This window comes from Lissotriton vulgaris, chromosome 7 (assembly GCF_964263255.1).
Source record: "Lissotriton vulgaris chromosome 7, aLisVul1.2, whole genome shotgun sequence".
Classification (NCBI taxonomy): Eukaryota; Metazoa; Chordata; class Amphibia; order Caudata; family Salamandridae; genus Lissotriton; species Lissotriton vulgaris.
In genome coordinates, this window is record NC_141695.1 from 168,924,926 (window position 1) to 168,947,842 (window position 22,917).

At 45.4% G+C, this 22,917-nt stretch overlaps 1 protein-coding gene across 3 annotated transcripts in view; it reads right to left on the minus strand.

The window, feature by feature from the left end:
* LOC147701087 (uncharacterized) overlaps positions 1-22,917 on the minus strand; it is a 79,922-nt gene that overhangs the window by 39,359 nt on the left and 17,646 nt on the right. For 2 of the 3 annotated variants that reach the window (XM_086929870.1, XM_086929871.1), the window contains 2 exons: positions 22,175-22,225; positions 18,100-18,218 (listed from right to left, as the gene is read on the minus strand). The gene's annotated coding sequence lies outside the window, so the exon portion shown is untranslated. The remainder of the gene's footprint in view (positions 1-18,099; positions 18,219-22,174; positions 22,226-22,917) is intronic. The other variant, XM_086929872.1, reaches the window with a different exon arrangement.

Consider the following 22,917-nt stretch of genomic DNA (forward strand, 5'->3'; position numbering starts at 1 on the left):
AACTGGGGATTCGGGTTCAAGTCTCTGCTTCAGTGCAGCATCCTGTGATTCTGGGCAAATCACTGAATCTCCCGGTGCCCATAGACAGCGTCTGTAAACCCTCACAGGTGATGAGCTGGAATGTATAAATCTGTGAACTTTAACTCACTGCCTGCGATATGTGTAAGACATCCCTCTAGCAGTGTTCATGGGAATGGCACACAGGGATGTGTGCCAGGTCGGCTCTTCAGTTTTGCCAGTAGGTGACAGAGTCTGAATTTAATAATTGTCCCACTCAGTAAGGAGGGATCTATCCCCCACTCCCCTTCTTCTCTGTCGTCGTCAGTTGTGTGTGCGTCCTCCGGGTGATGAGACATCGATGCCACCGGAGGGGGTGTCCCGATGATTGATGAAGGCAGAGGAAGAGGCATCTGTGGGACAGATGAGGCCGACTCCGAGGGAGGAAATCGGTGGTAGTAGTCATTAAGCACATGTTGCAAATTAGAGATGAGAGACATGGGTATCTGCACAGTTGGATTCTCAAGTGGTGGTTGAGTATTAGGCTCAGGGTAATAATCATATCCTTGCTCATCATCAATATCTTGCCATTTGATGAGAAGCTCGGAAAGAGTACGAGCATACGGAACCGGTCATCCTCTTCCGAATCCTCCTCATTAGCCCCATAGTCAAAAAGCTCCACAGAAAGATTTGGAGATGGTTGAATTGGCAATAGATCCAAAGAAGAGTTCCTATGTTGAAGTAGGGAAATATACGTCGTTCCTGAAGTCAGCAAAAGTGTTGCTGAAGATTTCAAGGGGACTAGAGACATCAAAGTTGAAGGTGGAACCAAGGATGCTGCAGCCGACTCAGCGGTCGACGATGAAGAGCATGGTTGAAGTTCCATAAGGAAAGTCTTCTGTGCTGTCAACGAGGCAACTGTTGACGAGGCAACTGTTGACGAGGCAACTGCCGATGAAGCAACCGTCGACGAGACACCCATCAACGACGAGGCAACCTTCGACGACAAGGCATCTGTCGATGAAGTAGGTAGAGCCTTGAGAGCCATCGACCGTTTCGTCGGCGAGGAGGCATCCATCAACTACCGATCGGAGACAGTTCTCTTTTTCCTCGACATGAGGGAGGTGGCAGACAAGCGAGGCTTCACCAACACCATGACAAACATCGACAGAGAGGGCGCCGATGACATAATCATTGTAGGTTGAGGAGAAGAGAAGGTGGAAGTCATCTTTGTAGCAATGGCGACTGAAGTCTTCATCGGCGAGGAACCCATTTTTTTAGGCAAATTTGTCTCAAGAAGAGACTTAGATGCCTGAGACTTAGATGCAGATCTCGGAGGCGTAGAGGGCATAGGTAGTCCCTTAGAAGGAGCAGGAGCCCTTTTTGAGGAAGAATTCTAGCCTTCATGAGTAGAGGTGTGGTCTTTCTTGAGCACCTTAGCCTTAGCAGATAACATTTCTGCCTCACCAGCCCTCTTCTTAGAGATGACAGTCCTGAGAGAGGAATCACTCTCAACATCTGATAAGGGATTATCCTTGGTGTTGAGTTTCTGTAAGCACAGAAGTAGACGTCCCTCTCTGTCTCTTAAAGTCTTTTGAGGAAAAGTCCTGCAGATTTTACAATCTCTCACCTGATGTTCAGGGTGGAGGCAGTAGATACACTTTTTGTGGTGGTCTTCGGAATGAAGCTGGAGTTTTCCACAATAATCACAGTGTCTGATGAGTGACCTCTTTGTAGTAGACAAAGCAGTGAAGATATTCTGAAGAGTTTCTGAAGAGAAAAGGTAGAGGTACTGAGCAGAGCTCAGGGAGGCTCCCTTCACACGACGTGCAGTAGAAAATCTGGAAGCCTGAGCCTCTGAGGAGAAGGTTCCAGAGGGTGCTGTTTCCGGATTGGCTAGAGTTTGTATCATATATAATGACTTGGCAAGTTATTAAAGTGACAAGTTTTTTCCTATTAACGTCCATGTTACAATACTTCCTATTGCTCTTTGAGCTATGCTTTCGGTATGCTATTGCTATATTGCTATTCTATGTATCGTGCGAATCCCACTTCGACGATGGGGAATGATTCAAGCATGTGAATCTATGAAAGATACCCCATTACTGGAGAACAGCAGATTTCTAACTACTGATGCTCTTACCCAAGTTGCTTTAGCCTTAGTCATCTCTCACATTGACTACACTAACTCTTTACTTTGGCATTCCGGCATATCAGTCTAAAAGACTGCAACTAGTGCCAAACCAGACTGCTAGATTAATCTATCGCCAGCCAAGAATGCAGTATGTCACCCCTCTTATGAAAAGGTTACATTGGCTTCTGGTAGTCGAACGCAGTGCATTCAAGTTGGGATGCCTCCTCTTTAAAGCGCCCAATGGCAACTGCCCAGTGTCTGTAACTACTCTGGTCCAGAGAAATATCCACACTCGGGATCTTAGGTCTTCCCATTTAAATCCCCTAGCTAATCCGTCCTTTAAATGCTAGAAATTCGGGGGGACTAAGATTTGCGGTCCTGGCTCCTACATTTTGGAATTCTCTCCCTCAGGACACTAGATAGATGATATCATATCCTCAATTTTGGAAACTCTTAAAGACTTGGCTATTTCGCCAGGCTTATGAATGAATCACTTAGAGGCAGGACTCCCTTGTCTGCAGCGCCATGAAACCTTGTGGTGTGAGCGTGCTTTATAAGTATTTTTAACATAACATAACATTTAATGTCGAACAGGAGGTAAAGCAGCCCACCACGCAGCCATCCTCAGGAAAGTAAGAGTAGCAATGTAAGGAGCTGTCATTTGAGTAGTTGCACCCTCCTGCAGCAGACAATCGAATTATGATCAACCACCCAAAACCCACCATCATAGGTCCATAAAACAGTTATGCCTGCCAACTTATGCACTAGACCATCTGAATAAAGGAAAGACACAGTTAACAGTGTGCACAATGGAAATGTTGCCCCACCAAGCCAGTGGAGCCACCGATTTGTAGTACACAACACAGGGCCCATGTACTTCTCACAGTTCACTCATCAACGTCAGACGTGGGAGTTGGCCCTTTGCGGCGCTTCTGTAGGGATCTTGCATGTTCCATCTCCATGTTCCATTGCCTGCCTCCCCAATGCGTAGCCTCGCTGGGTAAAGCATGGCATATGGTATCTGTTCTTTGAGTAGCACCTTCTTGACATTCTGAAACTCCTTCCGGGCCGCCTGCACCTGTGCCGTAAAATCTGGATAGAACGAGAGGGTATTGTTTTGGTACGTGATTGTTCCCTTCTGGCGAATGATCCGTAAGACAGTGTCCCGGTCTCTAAAATTGAGTAATCGTGCGATTATGGGGCACGGTGTAGCACCTGGAGGAGGGTGCGCCGCCAAGAAGCGATGAGTCTGCTCCACCGCAAACATAGGCGACAAGTCATCCGCGCCGCATATCTCCCGCAGCATTACCTCCATGTCATCTTCAAGGCAGCCCACATTTGTTGATTCCAGAAGACCCAAAACTCAAATATTATTGCACCTCGATCTTGCATCAATGTCCTCATTCTTCACTTGTATGACAGCGAGAATTTTCATGATATCTGTAGTCTTCGCCGCTACCTGTTGCGAGCCCATCCTCTGCGTCTGATATTCTCTATTCCGCTTTCCCAGTGTGTTCCGCATGTTTGTTGAGTTTGGCCAAAAAGTGATCCATTCTCCCATTGATGGCCTCGATCTTACCGTCATTAGCTTGAAGACTGGCCTGAATGGCAGCTAGCGATTTTTCCAGTGTCGAGGGTCCCTGGGAGGCCGATTCCAGCTCAGTCAGAGGCCGCGTTTTGAGTAGGTCTGCCCCCTTACGCAACTCACAGGTGAGGCGTGGTAGATTCTTCTCTGGTTTTCCCATTATGGCCTCACCCTTCAACAGTCGGCAATATGCAGACCACAAGTACTGCCCCTCGTCGTATTTAAACGATTCACTCTTAGAGGCCGGTCAGAGGGAGTAGTGATGCAACCCAGTTGGTCCCAACCACTGCTGAGGTGTACAAGACCATTTTCGAAATTATAATGGTGCTGGCCAAATTAGTTTGCTCCAGCTCGCGAATGATGGCTGTAACCATAAATACCCTACTGAATCTGATTGGCCTGTCAATGACAAGCCATGGTATACTTTGCGCGATGCGTCGCAGCGTTTGAAAGAAGAAGTGATGAAAACTGCGATTTTTCTCAGTACTTCTGACAGGGTTTTGGATGGCTTATTAACATCTTCTGTGCGGAATCGCATTATCCGTTCTTCCCCTGTTGCTTATTAGCAGGTTATGATGACTTTGTTGATTAATCAAACTGGCAATCCTCTATCTATGGTGCTTGAATCTGTCCATCAACTTGGTGAGTTGGGTGACTGGTTTAAACCTGAAAGACAATCTCGACCGGAGGGTCGTACTGCTGGCGACTATAAATTCACTAGACGTGACATGTTTCTTGCACTGCTGGCTGATGGTGTGAAGAAGGAAGACATGGACGGCGCACCTAATAATCGCTTATGGGACATGTTTCGTAGGCGTGGTTTGGATCGAAAGGAGGATGCCCGTCGTGTACGAAAGAATGATTGGGATCGTGGTTGTTCTGATGACAGTGGTGACGAGAGGCGTCGTGTGGATTCTGATCGCCGTGATGGACGGCGCTATGAGCGTGATGATTCCCCTCGTCGTGAGAAAGTACGGGGGAGAGAGGGGGAAAAAGAAAGGGGGAGAGATGATCGTGTTTACAACAGACATAGAGAGGAAAGGGATCAGTCCCCTGAGTGGAGAAGAAGGGAGGATCGTCACAGGCTTTCTGATCGTAATTCACAGTACTATGAGAATGACAAAAATCCGTTTCGTAATGGAGATGGATATGAACAGGACATCTTGATACCCAAGAAACCTGAGAGCATTTACCCTGATTTGTCTTGGTTGACAGAACGCAGTAAAAATGACTAGGAAATAGGTCAAGCTCCAGTACGTAGGTGGGCTCACAAAGACAATAGACCCTATGTAGATATTGAAATTTTTTGGAAACATCGTAATATTCAAAGGGCCCGAGCATTGGTAGATACAGGAGCGGAGGACACTTTAATTCATGGTAAATCAAAGAAATTCAAAGGCCAATTTTTTACAATTAATGGTTTAGGTGGAAAGGAGACTCCCGCAGTGCAAACTACACTTGAAATGAGAATAGGTAGAATTCCCCGAAGAGAATATTCTGTGTTAGTTGTACCACTCTTGGAGTATATAATTGGAATTGATATTTTAAAAGGAATGACTTTGCATTTGGATGATGGTTGTTATCAATTTGGAACTAAGCACTACATATCATCCAGACCCGTACGGGCTGGCCGTTTACGAATGCCCCCCATAAAAATACCCCAAGCTACAAATGTGGTTTCTCAGAAACAATATCGTATTCCAGGTGGTCATGAAGAGATCAGTGCCACAATACAGGATTTGGTTGACGCAGGAGTTATAACTCCGGTTACTTCTGCTTGGAATAATCCCGTCTGGCCCGTGCGCAAGAGTGATAATTCTTGGCGCATGACTGTTGATTATCGAGAACTGAATAAACACACACCCCGTTTGACTGTTGCAGTACCAGACATTGTTACTTTAATTGAAAGAATTCAAAAGCATCCAGGTACATGGTATGCGTCTATTGATATTGCTAATGCTTTCTTTTCAATTCCGATTGCCCCTGAGTGTCAGGAACAATTCAGTTTTACCTGGAATGGGCGTCAAATGACGTTTAGAAGTCTTCCTCAAGGTTATGTACATAGTCCTACGATCTGTCACCGGCTGGTGTCGGAGCATTTGTCTGAAGTAACTGTACACCCGCAAATTCAAGTGTGTCATTATATTGATGACATTTTAATTTAAGGTGAAACACAAGATCAAGTTCAGGCTCAATTGGATCAAATCCTTGATTGCTTACGTGAAAAAGGTTGGGAAATTAATCCTGATAAGTTACAAGGTCCATCTCAAAATGCTAAGTTTTTAGGTATTAATTGGCATGAAGGTCACAGAGAGGTGATCCCGCAGGTTAAACGAAAATTTTTAGACTTTGCAGTTCCGAGGAATAGAAAAGAAGCTCAGAGTTTCATTGGCTTGTTTGGTTTTTGGCGTCAACATATTCCCCATTTGAGTCAGATATTGGCTCCTTTATATCGAGTCACTCGCAAAAAGCATGCGTTTGAATGGGGTGAACCACAACAGAATGCATTTAATTTGTCAAAAGAAGCGATTCAGTACGCCAAGGATCTGTGGCCTGTGGGCGAGGGTGACGTGGATTTAAATGTGTCCGTACAAGGTCTGTATGCAAATTGGAGTCTGTGGCAAAAGCAAGGCAGACAAAAGGTGCCGTTAGGTTTTTGGGCTAAAAAGTTACCTGAGGCTGGTGAGCGTTATACACCTTTTGAGAAACAGTTACTTGCATGTTATTGGGCTCTGGTGGATACCGAGCAATTGACTTTAGGTCATGATGTGATTTTGAGACCTGAAATTCCTATCATGCAGTGGGTTTTGAGTGCGTGGAAAACTCATCGAATTGGACATGCTCAAGAAGCGAGTGTGATTAAATGGAAATGGTATATTCAAGACAGGGCACGTGTGGGTCCGAAGGGTGTGGCAGCATTACATGAGCAAGTGGCGCAGGTGCCATCGAATGAGACTGGGAGTGATTGCTCCGTACCTGTAGTACAGGAATCTCCTGTCAAGTGGGGTTAGCCATTTGATGATTTGTCCACGGAGGACAGAAAACATGTGTGGTTTACGGATGGTTCAGCGAGGTTCATTGGAGAGAAGCGGCATTAAAAGGCAGTGTCCTATAATCCTATCACGCAGAAATTACTGAGTACAACTGGTGAAGGAAAGAGTAGTCAATATGCTGAATTATACGCAGTTTACCAAGTTTTAAAACAGGAACTACCTGGCACATGTCATATTTTCACTGATTCCTGGTCCACAGCTAACGGACTGGCGGTATGGTTACCAACTTGGCATTCTCATAATTGGGAATTGCATTCAAAAGAACTGTGGGGAAAAGAATTATGGCAAGAAATTTGGGAAATGCTCCCACAGAGTACTGTGACAATCTTTCATGTGGATGCTCATACCCCGATAGACTCCCTTGACAAATTCTTTCATAACATTGCAGATGAGAAATCTAAAATTGCTGAGGCAGTGGTGGACATGCAAGATTCTGATTTGGCGGGATTGGCGAAATGGGCCCACCAGAAAGCAGGACATTTTGGAGAGAGAGCCACTAGCAGGTGGGCCGCCGATCGAGGAATTTATATTCCTTCAAATTACATTAAAGACACTATTCTGCATTGTCCCATCTGTCAACATTCCAGACAACGAAAAGTACCACACATTGTTAAAGGTCATTTACATCGAGGAAAATTGCCCGCTCAAATTTGGCAGATTGATTATATTGGCCCGCTCCCTATGAGCAAAAATTGTCAGTATGTTTGTACAGTTGTTGATACCTACAGTGGCCTTTTGGTGGCCTTTCCTTGCAAACATGCTACCCAATTAAATACCATTAAAACATTGGAATTAATCATATTATATTATGGTGTTCCATTTCAAATTCAATCTGATAATGCATCCCACTTTCGTGGAAGACTGGTACAGGAATTTTGTGCGGAAAACAGTATAGAATGGGTGTTTCATATTCCTTATTATCCACAGGCATCAGGTCTGATTGAAAGGATGAATGGTTTGCTTAAAGAACAGTTGCGAAAGTTAACTGACGACCGCTATAAAAGCTGGCGGGATTATTTAGTTCAAGCATTGTTAATCTTGAATAATCGTCCCTTGTTACATGCTGAATCTCCTTTGATGCGTTTGTTTCCCCCAAATGTTGATGCAAAACCCAACACCATTGGCAATACTGTAATGTACTGGGAAATTACCCCCGGAGCTTTGGCTCCATGCAGAGCTACCCCAGGTTCTGCAGGCTTGGACCTGCATGCCATGAACGACATTGTACTAAAGAGTAAAGACCGAATAATTGTCGAGACTGGCATTGGTGTCTGTATACCAGCTGGAAGTTTTGGTCTGATCGCCCCAAGATCGGGCCTTGCCTTAAAAGGTGTTCAAGTACTCGGAGGAGTAATTGACAGTGATTATCAGGGAGAGATTAAGGTTCTCCTGCTAAATAGCAGTGAGGCTGATTTATCGATTCAAAAGACTGACTGAGTTGCTCAATTGCTAATCATGCCTGTTTTCAGTGGTGAGATTCAGAAAGGCACTGCCCCAACACTGTTAACTGTACAAGTCCAAAAAGGCTTCGGTTCTACGGACAATCCTGGAGCGAGAATATGGGTGCAATTGCCTAAACATCCCCCTGAACAAGCTGAAATTATTGCAACCGGTCATGACAACACCATTTTGGTGATGAGACCAGGGAAAGATAGCTGGGAAGCTGTCCCGGCTGACAAATGTTACCTACGAGAATGAATAATGCCTGTATTTGATTTTCTTTCAGATCATTCTCTGGACTGCTGCTGCAGGATGTGCCGGCGTTGGACTCCTTTTGGTCTGCTACGTCGGGAGAGGAGAGAACCCACAGACTTTGGTTGATTCGAGAACCCGAGTACCGCGTTCCTTCGCTGCGTGGGATTCCTCATCAAACTTTTGGACCACCCTGGCCAAACGAGTTACTAACTCTCCTCATTTTTGCCTGACACCTATGCGTTCTGTAACTGACATTTTAGCGACCTGCTTGGTTGCTGTCCCTGCCTCCCTAGAAACTTTGAAGCATATTTTTAATATATCTAATGCCCGACCCAATGTTATTCTGGGCGATTTCGCGGCCCATGAATTTTGTCCCTTATGTACTATTCTCTCAGAGTCCATTCCCCCAATTCATTCTCAGATCACTACGTATAATATCACGCAGGGTGATTTGTGCTTTTTCTTGACTTGTGATCCTAAGGCAATTACTGAATGTGTAAAGTTAAAATTGAGAGCCGTTACCTCTTTTTCGGCTCATGAACGTTTGCTGTGCTTACGAAGACTCCCACAATCATGTGTTTCTGTTAAAAATAACATGACCTGTAAAAGTATAGTAGTTGCTCCTAGCCATTACCGTACAATGTTTTTACCTTCTGGTTGGCTCTTTTCCTGCGGTAATTCCTCCTGGCCTTATATTCCTGCAAATATTTCCGAGGCCCGTGCGCCATCACTAGATTGAGTTTATTGATGTTTTCCTCACATCCTAATACCTATTCCCGTATAGTCCGTGATTCTATGATGTTACATGAGGACTGTGATTCTTCCTTACATCTCTATTCCAAATCTGAATATCTTAGTTTGGCTATCTCAATCATTGGTGTCCCAGCGTTGGCGGTTTACAACGCAAAATCTATTGGTAAAATGGCCTGCTGGATGGTAAAATCGATTAATCAAACCTATACCATTTTATCTGACATGTTATTAGATGCCCAAGGTGAACGCAGAGCAATTCTGCAGAACCGCACAGCCATTGACTACCTCCTGTTAAAGCATGGACATGATTGTTCTGACTTTGAGGGTCTTTGCTGCTTTAATTTGTCCGACCACTCTAAATCAATTCAAGCCCATATTGACAAACTTCACGACTTGACTGCAGAGGTTAGAAAACAGATTGACCAGGGCTGGTTTGACTGGCTCTTCAATTGGTTACCTGACTTACATTCCCTACGACAGATATTAGGGGGTATTGTGATTTCTATTTGTATTTTAGTAGCCATTTGCTGGTTTATTCAGTGCATTCCTTCTTTACTCCAATATTGTAGATTTGGCAAAAGGAATAGATCAGTTAGTTTTGTTTCCTATTATTCTTCCACAGATGTTAGTTCCATATAGAGAATGGTTAATAGACTGGAGTCAAGGGTGAAGTGTTCTGACCGATTTTTTCGGCCCTCCTTGGAGGGAGAATGATTGAAGGTGACTCCAGCCTATTACCCTCCTAGTGCAGGGATTAGAACTATAAACAGGGCCTATTCACAAGGCACATTAGTGCATTTTTGTACTATTTTCCTTAGATCAGGGCTTATAGACTTAAGTTAGGGGATAGATTCATTAGTATTAGTGATAATCCGTCCTTTTGCAAGAGTGTTAGTATACCTTCTATGGAGTTATGCTTATTTCGGGCCTTGTAGGCCTCAAACTGGAGAGACTCCATCTTGCTTTCTGCCCCGGCAGCTTGAGATGCTTCTAGGTCAAGTGTAATGTTTTAGTTTCGAAGTGTTGTTCGCTTAGAGAGAACCGGCTCAGGCTGGCCCTTATCGAAAGACTGTATTTTTCTCCACTCCGAAGACACAACATCAGGCCGGCCGGCTGGGAACGTGTCCTTGGTACGGGGAGGTACAAGAATTTGGTGGGCGGCAGGTTACTGGCCGTAACTTTCCATGAAAGGACAAGCTTCCATATTAGCGAAAGTGTTAGGCTGTGAGTCAGTCAGTCAGTCTGTAGGCGGCAGCTAGCCGTTAGCATCAATGCCATTAATTATTTCCAGGCAGACAGTCGCCATCTTGAAGTTCGGAAAAGATCATTAAGCTGATACTCTCTGAGAAAGATTGAAGGAGAAGGAGAAGTAGCGCAGAGCGATCAGAGACAGAGAGAGACAGCAGCTAATAAAGAGAAAGGTTCCAGTGACTTGGTGGGAAGCAGAGGAGACAGAGCATAGCGGTGCAGAAGTGTACTCGTGACTGCTGAGGTGTGATTCCGAGACGAGCCAAGGCACAGACGAGAAGGGAACCTAGATGACTGCCGAACCCCGACTTCACGTTAATAAGGTGACATCTGCCCCACATCTTTTAGTATGCACATTCTAACCCTTTACTTTTCTTTGCAGGATATATGTTATAGTATAGTATTGTGTTTATAATCATTGTAATAAAATACCCCAGTTCTTAGTGAACCGACATGTGCCTTGTATTCTTGTTCAATCAGGGTAACCTGGTCTTCTAGTCAGACATCGTTTTCATGAACGGATGTGAATCCCGGTCAGGTAAGAGGTGACTGAATAATGAGGGAGAGAGGGACGATTTGATGCTGAGAGCAGAAGGTACATGATTCAATTTGGAAAGCTGTGCTAATTCATGTTATTGTAGTATCATCCCGAGTAGCCAATGAGAGATTCCTTCCAAAGGTATTCATAGGAGAGTGATCGTCGTTGATAAGCGGCGTTAATGAGAGCATCAGGCGGAAGCCTGATGTGTAGATCCGCCGGATTGTGGATCGGGTTGTAAGTAAGCGAGCACTGGAGAGACCAGTGTGTAGGTCCGCCGGATTGTGGACCAGATAAAAAGAGAGCACTGGGGCTGCAGCTCAGTGTGTATGGCACGCCGGATTGCGTGTCAAGTGAGCACTGAGGGTGATCAGTGTGTATGGCATGCCGGATTGCGTGTCGAGTGAGCACTGATGGTGATCAGTGTGTAATGGCACATAATCAGAACTGCCCCAGGGTAGAGTAGTCTGGGCCTAAATAAGTTGGTATGAATGGGATATTTTAGAAAACCTATGCATGTGTATTGCTATTTTCCCCATCCTTAGGTATGAGATGTACATACATATACATATACCCATTGTAAATACGTTCTAAGGAGGGAGGTGATTACGTTCCGACTGGGTTGGAGGGGTTCTTAGGAGCTGATCCCATCTGGTTCGAGAATCCGGTCGTTACATGCGCCCATCTTGCTGATCGTCAGGCAACGCCCCCCCTCCCTAGGGATTAGCCTTCTAGTGATGAAAGCCAGTAGCTGATCTTGACCTTGGGCATGTTTTTGGGATAGCACTGCTCCTATACCATGTTCCGAGGCATCAGTCTGTACAATGAATTACTTGACATAATCTGTAGATTTTAGAACAGCTGCAGAGCACATTGCTTCCTTCAGCGTGTCACAAGCCTTTAGACAGCTTAAAGTCCAGTTCACTATTTGTGGGGATTCTTTTTGAAGTCAGGTCTTTGAGGGGTGCCACAATGGTGCCATAATCCCTCTCAAACCTCCTATAGTACCAGGGAAGCCAAGGAAGGCCCTCACTTCAGTCTGGGTAGTTGGAGCCACCCAGTCCAGAATGGTCTAGATCTTGGGATGTAAGGGTTGAACCTGGTCTCCACTAACAAGGTGACCCAAGTATGAAACCTTTCCCTGCCCTATCTGGCACTTGCATGCCTTGATAATGAGGCCGGCACTTCTCAGAGACCCCGGTACTTTCCTAGGGTGGATCAGGTGATCCTTCCAGGTGGAGCTAAAGACAGCAATATTGTGTAGAAATGCTGCACTGCACTCAGGATTACAATCCAGCAAGAGCTTAGTTCACCAACCTTTGAAAAGAGGCAGATGCATTTTTCAAACCAAAGGGAATTAGAGTGAACTGAAAATACCCATTTGAGATTGAAAATGCAGATATTTCTTTTGCTCCTGCAGTCGTCAGACCTATCTGCCAGTACTCTGATGTGAGATCAAACATACTCAGATACTTGGCTGCTCCCAATCTGTCAATAAGTTCATCTGCCCATGGAGTTTGGTATGCATCGCTTTTGGTCACAGCATTCACGCCCCAATAGTCCTCACAAAACCTCATTTCTTTCTTACCATCCTGGTTATGAGGCTTGGGGATTAAGACAACTGGGCAGGTCCAGGGGCTCTCAGAAGGCTTTAGAACTCCCAATTCCAGCATCATGCTTTCTTCAGCTTTGATGCTCTCTTTCACATGTTCAGTCTGCCTGTATGTTTTATTCTAGAAAGGTAGGCTTTCATCAGCATCTACATCATGGATACACCAGCGAGTCTGGCCAGAGGTCAAAAAGAAGAGCTCAGCAAACTGATTTAGGACTTGTCTGCAATCAGCCTCCTGATGGGCAGGTAGGGTGTCTGACAAGACTACACCTTCCACTGACCCACCTTTTGGATTGCTGTACAGGTCAGGGACAGGTTCGCTCTTTGCTTCCTGATCCTCATCTGTAACCATGAGCATGGTCAGATCTGCCATGTCATAGTAGGGTGGGAGGCAGTTGACATGTATGACCCTCTTATGACTCCTGTCAGAGCCAGGGTCTACCAGGTAGGTGACCGCCCCTTTTCTTTCTAGGATAGGGTAGGGTCCACTTTACTTACCTTGCAGAGCCCTAGGAGCCAAAGGCCCCAAACCCCACACCATCTGCCCTGGCTGGAACTCAACCATAGCAGCCTTTTGGCATTACCAGAGCTTCTGCAGCTAGGCTGTCCTCAATGTTTTTGCTTGCTTTTTCCACGTACTCATACATACTGGAGCAAACGCCAAGCACATAGTCCACTATATCTTGCAATGGTCAACAAGAGCTTTCTCCAATCCCTCCTTCACAAGGCACAGTGGTCCCCACAGGAAATCCCAAACAGAAGCTAAAATAAGGAGGACCCCACTCCTTTCTGTGGACCTTCCCAATAGGCAAAAAGCAGGCAGGGAAGTAAGACATCCCATCTTCTTTTGAGTTTTTCAGGAAGTCCACCGATCATGCCCTTCATGGTCTTGTTAAATCTTTCAACAAGGCCATTACACATAGGTTTGGCCACACTGACCAGGACGTATGCAGCGGGGGATTGGAGGTCCCACATTTCGACCCCTAATATTATGCCGTTCAATTGCAACATGCAGCTCGATCGCTCAACACAGTCCCTAGTTGGGAAATGCAGCTCTCGGCAGGAATGGTGGACGCTGGTTGTCTTCCAGAGCTGTTAATGGAGGAATAAGGTACACCGAGAGATACTCCATATATTGTGTGACAGACGGCCAGAGTATGGCAATGGTTTGTAGTGAGAGTACTTAAGCGCGCACCATTCCATAGGGAGCTCCCAATCTGGATATTAAAACCAATCAGGCAGATGGCACTCAGTATGTCCTTCCCGGCATGGAGTGAGGGGGATGCGAGCAATAGGGTGAATTGTACCCAGATGAGTCTTATCCCCTTTAAACATGCCCGCAAAGAGTTTGGTCTAAGCCAGGGGCAATTTTTACAGCATGCGGGCTTGGCAGACACAAACAGGCACACCTGGCCATGCTATCCGACAACTCCGCCGCAAACTCAAACCCTTGAGATACTGCTAACGTATGGAGCGTGTAGAACCCTAAGTATGCATCTTTACAGAACAATGCAATCAGATACAGTAGGCACTACACAAGGGCCTTACATTCCAATGGAAGATCAAGACTGGCAGCGGGCCTGTGAGCTAATTCGCATGGTTTCTAGTAATGCCCATTTTCGACTAATACATTATAATTTTCTGCAAAGAACCTACTTAACGCACACAACACCTTCATCGAATGGTCGGGTCTTGCCCAGATATTTGCTTGCGCTGCAACACTGTGGGGCCTGATTTCTTACATTAACCATGGTCCTGCAATGAAATACACTCCTTCAGGCAACTAGCTGTTGAAGAAATGGTGCATGCCACATAACTAAGTTTTGAGCTGACACCCAAATACTGTTTATTAGGCCTATTTAGATGCCAGAAGGGCGCAAGATAACCTATACATTTGGTCAGTCGCCTATGGAACTGGCATGACGTAGAATTGCAATCACATGGCTGCCCCAGATTGCCCAAACGATTGCGCTCTGGCATAGAGATGGGCCTCTTCTTCTATGGCAGATGCTTCTATCTCGTCTTGCTCAGATTCTTCCCCAAAGATATCCAGAGTGTATTGAATGCTTTGACGCTGCCTCTCTCGTCATCGAGCCTGATGATCGGGTAGAGTCCTCTTGGACCGAAACGACTTACAAGCATCGCAGTCTTCCTCCTTTTGCTCCGGAGAGAGGCATAGGTTACAAACTTGATGTACGTCGGTGCGAGGGTACTTGGCATGGCACCCAGGACAGAAATAGAATGGAGTCCATTCCATTTGCAGATGGCTGGCCCGATGGTTGCCCACGAGGTTTTCTATCGGAAATGTAGAGTTTGTCGATCTATTTGAAACGCAGGGAATAGGGAAACGGGTACTGAAACAATACAGTTGAGGGTAGAGTGGACTGCGGGGAACCCAAAGAGCGGTTTCGGAGCCCAGCAATACACATCCGAACCCGTTTGGGGTAAAAAACAATCTATCAATGGAGTCAATGCCCATACGCACTATCACCGAAAGGTGGAGTCACCTTACCTCGTGACTGGAAAGACTTCTTCAAAGAAAAACAACTTGCAAGCATCCAGATCCAACACAAGATGGCAGGAGTATGTAAAGCATGTGCAGCTACAGCACACAAGCCTCGAACAGAGGATTAATGGCCCCAAATCCCTGCCGTGGTATCTTGTCATGTTGTGGCTGAGGGTGCCATGTGATGTGGCAGACTATAGTGCTTGGTGTGATTTGGTCATTTTTGATAAGGTGGAGTGCTGAATAGTTAGGCAAATTTAGATTTTCTTTGTTTTTGGGATCGTGTGAAATAAGTGCGGTACCTACTGTATTTTGTAAATAAATTACATTGCTAATATACCATAAGGATGTGGGGTGAGTGTTATTAGGGCAGAAGCCTTGACGATTATATGCAGAATAACAGGTCTGGGAGGTCACTACTGACAAGAGCAGGTTAGCAGCTGCACAGGCCTTGGGCCTTGATCCTATTGAGGATAATATGTGACGTGCCACTGGTGACTGGAGCTGGCTAGCAACAACGCTGGCCTCTGGTATTTATTACAAGCAGGGTAACAATACATGTCAATATTGACTGGAACTGGTTGGCAGTAGAGTTGAACTCTGGTTTTGAATATTAAAAGGATTTAAGGAACAGGGGTCACTACTGACTGGAGTTACTTAGCAGGATAATAGGTCTCAGGGGGCCAATACTGACTGAAGCTGGTTAGTATGAGCACTAGTCCCAAGGTGCTACTAATGACTCAAGTTGGCTAGAATGATAACAGGTCCCAGGGGCCAGTACTAACAGGAGCTGGCTAGTAGGCTTTCATACCGGTCCAAGGGGCCACTACTGACTGGAGCTATCTAAAAGAATAACAGGCCCAAGGGTGGTGGGGGTGCGAGTGGCACCAGTGACCAGAGTTGGCTATAAGCATTGACAACCTTTGGTATTGATTAAGTGCAGGATTCCAGGTCACAGGAGGCACTGCTGAATACGGCTGGCTAACAGCAAAGGTAGCCTCTAGGAAGAAGGACTTGAGAAAGCATAACTGGATATACTGGTTTCTTTAATATTGATAATTGGTTACACGTGAATGCCATAATGTGCATTGATATATTGCATTACCAAATTACAATATTCTTATATTAATTTGATGTGACTGTTCGCCTTAATATGCCTGCAAAGTTACATGATTCTATTAGGGGCCAGAACCCTTTTATTTAGTGATGTCAATCAGCACACTTTCCTGCATCTTGTAGTAAATGTAATATTGACAAACAGAAGTGTTATTTCCAGAAACAGTGAATTCTGCAGCTTGTCTGTGTATCTTTTATCTGCACCTCATGGACTCCTCACATTCCTCTCGAGAGAAGATCCTGCCTCCTACTCATTAGTGTTGTTTTAGTAACTGTTTCTATCACGTGTTCATGTTTCATTGACTTGTATAAGGAGAAAAGTGTCTAAAAATGCATTGTGTAGCATTAGCATTATATACTCCAACTTGCTCTAGGGTGGATGCTCTCGTCCATTGCAAAGACAATTGTCACTTGTTAGTTTGCTTGGCCTTTTGCTATTTTTGCATTAAATTTATGATAGATTTGTTGGCCTCCAGGTGTGTTTTGTTTTATTTTACTTAGCACAAGAGATGCTGAGGAAAATAACAGTCCGGTATACACATTCTTCATATAAATCAACTCACAGTATACTGTTCTGGAGGTTCAGTCCCACCGGCATTATCTCTAACTGAACGCCCTAGGAAGCATGTGCTTTTCAAACCAGTTGCCTTCAGATGCGGAGTCCTCGCTATTGGATAAGTCAGTTTGTCCTGAATTTTATGAGGGTTACCGTATCTAGTGCACTCTGTTAGACAGTCCTCACCTGTGGTAGGAAGATGTTAATAGGCACCTTATCACCTATGCACGGTGCAGGGCTTTGAGTTACAGAGCTCCTCACGCTGTGGAGAAGATTAGGTCACATTTACCCATTTTCCCATATTTGGTCCTGATAAAATGCCAACAGATTGCTCCATGACTACACAAGGCATGAAAAAAGTTGACCTGAAGTATAGACCCCAGCTTATCAGCAGGTCCATAGGTGATCGACACTTTATCACAGTGATAGGGGCCATTAGTTCCTCAATTTCTCTGCCACTGTTTTTAATCTCAACATGGACCAGGAAGATCGCATTAACTATATTGCAGCAACTGGCCAATAGCTGATCTTATATTCAGACTTTCACCAATCTCACATCTTATGACACAACATCCTCTGTCCCTCTATGCTCATCCGGCGTACTTCTTAAAAGATCTGCGACAAAGTGCCCTCTAGTGGTGCCCGCCAGGCATTGTAGCGCCGGCCTGGTGAGGAGTATAGCCCAATGATGAAGCATGTCATCTTTAGGTGAGTGAACGCAACTTGTCTTAAAAGCACATGCTTCCTAGGGTGTCTGCGTTCAGTGGAGAAGTGTGGCTCACTGGTTAGAGCAGGCAGACCCTGAAGCAGAGGTCAGACCCGGGACCAGGGTTCAATTCCCGACGCGGCAGGGTCTTGAGCTCAAATGTCCATGGACTCGATAATTCTCGCTTCGGTGCCTGACCTAATCATGGGTTCACACTCTGCAACTCTGGGCATTAAGCTTGCTTAATCTCCACAACGGCCCCCCGCGGCGGGATGCCTGGCTTTCACCTTGGGGATGCCCGCTAGGGGCTATCTCACAGGGAAAAGCCAGGACGGGTTCCCAAGGCAAGCGCCGAGATGCCTCCGGGTAGTCGAGCGCTATATAAGAACATACAAAAAAAAAAAAAAAAAAGTTACAGATAATGTCGCTGGGACTGAACCTCTGGAACAGTATACTGTGATTTGACCGTTTTATTTTAACAAATGTACATAGCAGATATTGCCCCTTCCTTGTTTCACAAAAATGATCGGATACCTGCCTCGGAGCGCACTTCTTACAGACGAGTATGGGGTTATCATGTTGCTGCTACAAGCTCCTTACCTGTACAAGTTATCGGGAACGATGCAGGGGCAGACCCAAACCAGTCACATGTGGAGATCAATGACAAATACTGAAGAATTAGCAGAGCTTCCAAGCTGGTGACCATTACTTAATTGACCCTGAAAATAAAAGACACGTTTTTAGTATTCTGGTGACTCATGACCATAAAAAACAAAGGTTATAAATTCAATATTGTGTCAAATACTTAAAACATTGAACTGAATGGCTGAATCGGATGTTGTCCCAGGTCATGTCTGACACCTTCCACCACTATTGATTATAGGACTTGTAGTTTTGTTTTTCTCATTAAAAGGATGGTCTCTAAAGTCCCAGTGTTCTAAGCGATGTTGGTCAAAATCAGAGGCCTGACGGAGGCTGAAGCATGACATGGCTCTGCTTAGCAGTGAGATGAATGACAGTTCCCCAACCCTTCCATTCTTTGACCTACAGAGGCTCGTTGGCCATTCATAATTTTTTTGAAACGACAAAGAAACTTATATTGCAGCTTGTGTCAACTGAAGAGATAAAACGCCGGGGTGTGTTTCATTAACTACTGACAAACATGAACAATCAAGAACATGAGTTTCTGGAAAACTATCAAGCACCCAATCAGAATCAGCCGCCCTTCACACCCAGGAATTCTTGAGGCTTTGGAGAGGGTGAATTGCACATGGTATAAGAGGAACACTACATCGACTCAAAGCTCACTTCTCAGGGATGTACTGAATTGCCAGCCTCATAGCACACTTAGCCAGCTCTTCACCTCCTCCTCCTCAAACTGTTGACCAGCTATCAGGGAAAATGAGCCTGCAGCAAAGCCTCGCTGGCTTGGTTCCACACCGGACCAGGCAAGGTGGTCAACTCCATACTCTGAGTCAGCAAGCACTCTGGTCGAGCCAGTCCTAACCCCACATGAATGTTTCCCATCAGAACTATTTTAATGGTACTAAGTTATGTTTCTGCCAAATGATTGAGTCAAAAATTGAAAATTTTTACTATGAAGTGCTGAAAGAGAAATCATGAAGCTTTTCAATATTTCTGAGTCTGCCACAGGACACAGGAGCATTATTTCTTTAAAGCAGCAAATCATGTATGTATGTAGTTTCCAGGATAAGCAAATGATGGTAATGAAATGTAAACCGCAGCATTAAGGTCACACACCACAACATCTTTCCCTTTAAACCGAAGATAACAGCCTACAATAACAAGCATTTGCAATGCAATAGGTCTTGCATTAGGAAAGTTTGAGTTATTGGTATTGTAAATGACAAATTTTTAATTATTGTGTTGGTTTTGAAAATAGCGAAATTAATAGGTTTGTCATTTACAATGCCAATAGTTTTAACTTTCGCAAACGCTAAACCTATAGCATTTGTAATGCAATATGTGTTGTATTTACAGGACTTAGATGTATTAATATTACAAATAACAATGGCTTTTATTTTTTTAATAATGAATACTTAGATACAAGTTATTGTAATTTATAATGGCAATAGCTTAAACTTTTGTAAATAACTTTTGGGAAGATTATGTTCAGTGTATTTTATTGTGATGAAAATCCAAGAACAGAAGTGAAATATTAACATCTTTTTGTGACATTTGTAATAAAGCTTGAAACATTGAAAGAACATATTAGAACCAGTTGTTGTTGAATGGTTGCACAGAGTGATGCTGTGGCCTTCAGTGGTGCTGAGTGATGCTGTGGCCTTCAGTGGTAACCATGCACTAATCGCATGTAATACGTACAGTTTGGGCGACATGAAATCAAGGCGACCATAACTCAAAAGCAGAGTTGCTTCTCTTGGTTTGTGAAATTTGAATATACTGCTGTTTGTTCAGCAGCAACAACCAAACACGAATGGTGAATATTCATGTGCTAATGCAACAACCTGTACTTTTTCAAACACAACTGTGCAAATACAGCAAGCAAGACTTTTTAAACACGAATGCTGGCTATTAATGTGCAAATGCGCTGTGCATCTGAAGACACCACCCGGTCTGCAGCTGATGCGTGCATATTGCTCACCTCACACTGAACATGGGCCTCTCACACATGGGCATGACTTGCACAGCATGTATATGGCGCCCCTCGATGCATCCCCATCTAATGTGGGGCCCCCTAGCCACCAGCAACTGCATGATGGAACTTAAGAGCCGTCTGTCTCTGGGGCTGACAGGCCCAGACATGCAGAGATGCGGATTAAAAAGCTGAGCATTTGTGCAGTTGTTGCATGTCCTGGCCAGTCATTCTATAGCATGCACACTGATTTTGAGCTCTTTTTCAAACACCACCGATTTAACCAGGTATGGGATCTGTAGAACAGGTAACGTGTTTTGTCCAAGATCACACAGCATTGCTGAAGTGGGAAGGCATTATTAGAAGGGTCTTCCCCATGAGCCACAATCGTCAAGCTAACACAAATCGCACGTAGAATTCAGTCATAGACTACAAATGTAGAACAACTTCCGGGAAATGTAAGCTGCAGGATACATCGAGAAAAACAGACGTGGACAAACTGCATATCTGACATGGGGCAAAGGTCAGTGCTCGAGGCTCGATTGTAAACACCATCTCGGGCACACAGAGGCGCAGATCGGAGCAGCTGGCATGGAGCGCGCGTGGCCAGATGTGAGGGAAAGAAAGGTAGAAGTGATACTGGCAGACGAGCTGCATCAGTGCAGATGTAGCACTAAAGCACGCGCCAAACACCGCGAAGAACAGGCGCTTCCTTTTTTATCCTGGTTCAATGTACTCATTGAATTGCTCTCGAAAGAATGAAACGTAGCGCACTGATAGTTCATTAGGATTTTAAGAGCCCCAGACATGCTACTCGATTGATGGATGCATCTTGGCCACCATTACTAAAGGCCAGCCCTGCTCCTCAGAAGGATGAAAGGCTGAGTTGCTGTACGGGGATCTCAGCGCTGAGTGGCTACGCTAGAGGCGCCACCTTACCTCCTCCGTGCAGAGCCGACATTCCTTCTGCAGCATCTCCGTCCGCAGTCCAACAGTTTATCCCAAACAACCCCTGGCACTGGCACCCACTTACTTTACTCAAACACACTGGAAAGTGAACCCCCTTGCGGCCAGAAACCTGCCTTCAAGGCAAAGGCGAGGAAGCACCCCGTAGTGCAAACGTGGCGCAAGGATAGTTCATTACAGTCCAAATGCTAATCAATATTTTAAATGGGTCTGAGCACCTGGATCCAATTCTCATCTGTAAAAATAAATTATCACCGCAGACGGGCCCGAGATTCCAGAGGAAACGCTGTGCCCGCCTCCCTGCTCAGGGCGCGCTGCCATTGGCGGACCCCTGAGGCAGGAAGCCAGGCAACGGGAGAGAAGACGTAGGCCGGGCCAGAAGAAAGAAGGAAGTCCCGCCTGCTGCTGGGCTATGATTGGCTGCCCGCCGGGATGGAGCAAAGAAGCAGAGTCCTCCCGCGGCCCGGGGCTCCCGTGAGCTAGGGAGAGACCCGGGGCCGCCCCAGAGAAGAGAAATCCTGCGTAGCTGGTGAGTGGGGTCCGGTGCTGGTGTGTGTGTGTGTATGTGTGCGTGTATGTGTGCGATTGCGGCGGCGGCGGGGGGAGGGGGGTCTTTGTATGTGTGCGTGCCTGCGTGTACTCTCGTGTGTGGGCGGCGGCGGCGGCGCGGGGGGGTGCTGGGGAGGTGTAGTGTGTGCCTGTATGTGTGCGCTCGTGTCTGCCTGCGTGTGCATGTGTTGTGAACAGCCTGCTCTCTGTGTGTGTGTGTAGGTGCGGCGGCGGCGACGGGGGGGGGGGAGGGGAGGAGGTATGGCTGTGACTGTGATGTGCGCGGCTGTGATGTGCGCATGCATGAGTGTGCACGTGCACACAGTGTAATCCAGCCAAGAGAAGCTCGTGGCAGTTTCCTGTCCTCCATTCCCCCGAGTCAGATAACTATAAGTCTCCACCCTGGACGCATCCTTCGGATGCGAATTCCAGGGCGAGACCTAAAAAACTAACCAAAAAGCAACAAAACTAGAAAATGCATTTCCAAATGCTTCAAAAGAGAAACAGTTAATACAAATGAACAATATTAAACTTTGTTGGTACCTTAGTAATGTGTTTACTTCTTGGCTTCACTCCATCTGCAGCAATAACGCTCTGAAAGGAGAAAATACTGCTTTGAGTCTCAGAGTCGTCAGTGTGACTGATCTCAGTCACGAAGACTGCGGTGTCGGAAGATAACTTTCTCTTATTTGGCTTTATTGTTCCACCAATCACGCCATCGCTTTTAGCAGACACGCTACTGTCAGCAGCATCATAACTTCAAGCAGATCAGCCAAGCGGATATCACCACTCACATTGGGTGAACAGACTTGTCTCTGCTACGTACATCCACTCTGTTCTCAAATTTGCTTGGGGCTGTCAAAATGCAAAGAGCTGCAATATATTCCTCACACTTTCCTGACTACGTTATTTTAAAAGGGTGTGACATTCAAGCGTGATCCTTGGTTCATCTGCAAGCTGAATATTTTTAGAGGTTCTATTGCCACACAATACTAGTCCCATATTCCAGTTTGTCCACAGGGTGTTTCAACCCTGGTAGGTTATCAACTGCCTGTTTTGCAGATAATTTCAGATAGTTTCTGTAAGAAACTGAATTATTATTTGTGGTAGATGAGGAACAATCACAACCGTTGTCAGAGTGAACTTTCAAAGCCATTCAATTAACCTAGGATCAACCCCCTGGTACCTAAACACCGAACAGGAGGCTTAACTTAATGTAATATGTAAAATATTTATAAAGAAACCAAAAAAGTAAAAGTCAAAATGACACTAAAATGACAAAATCC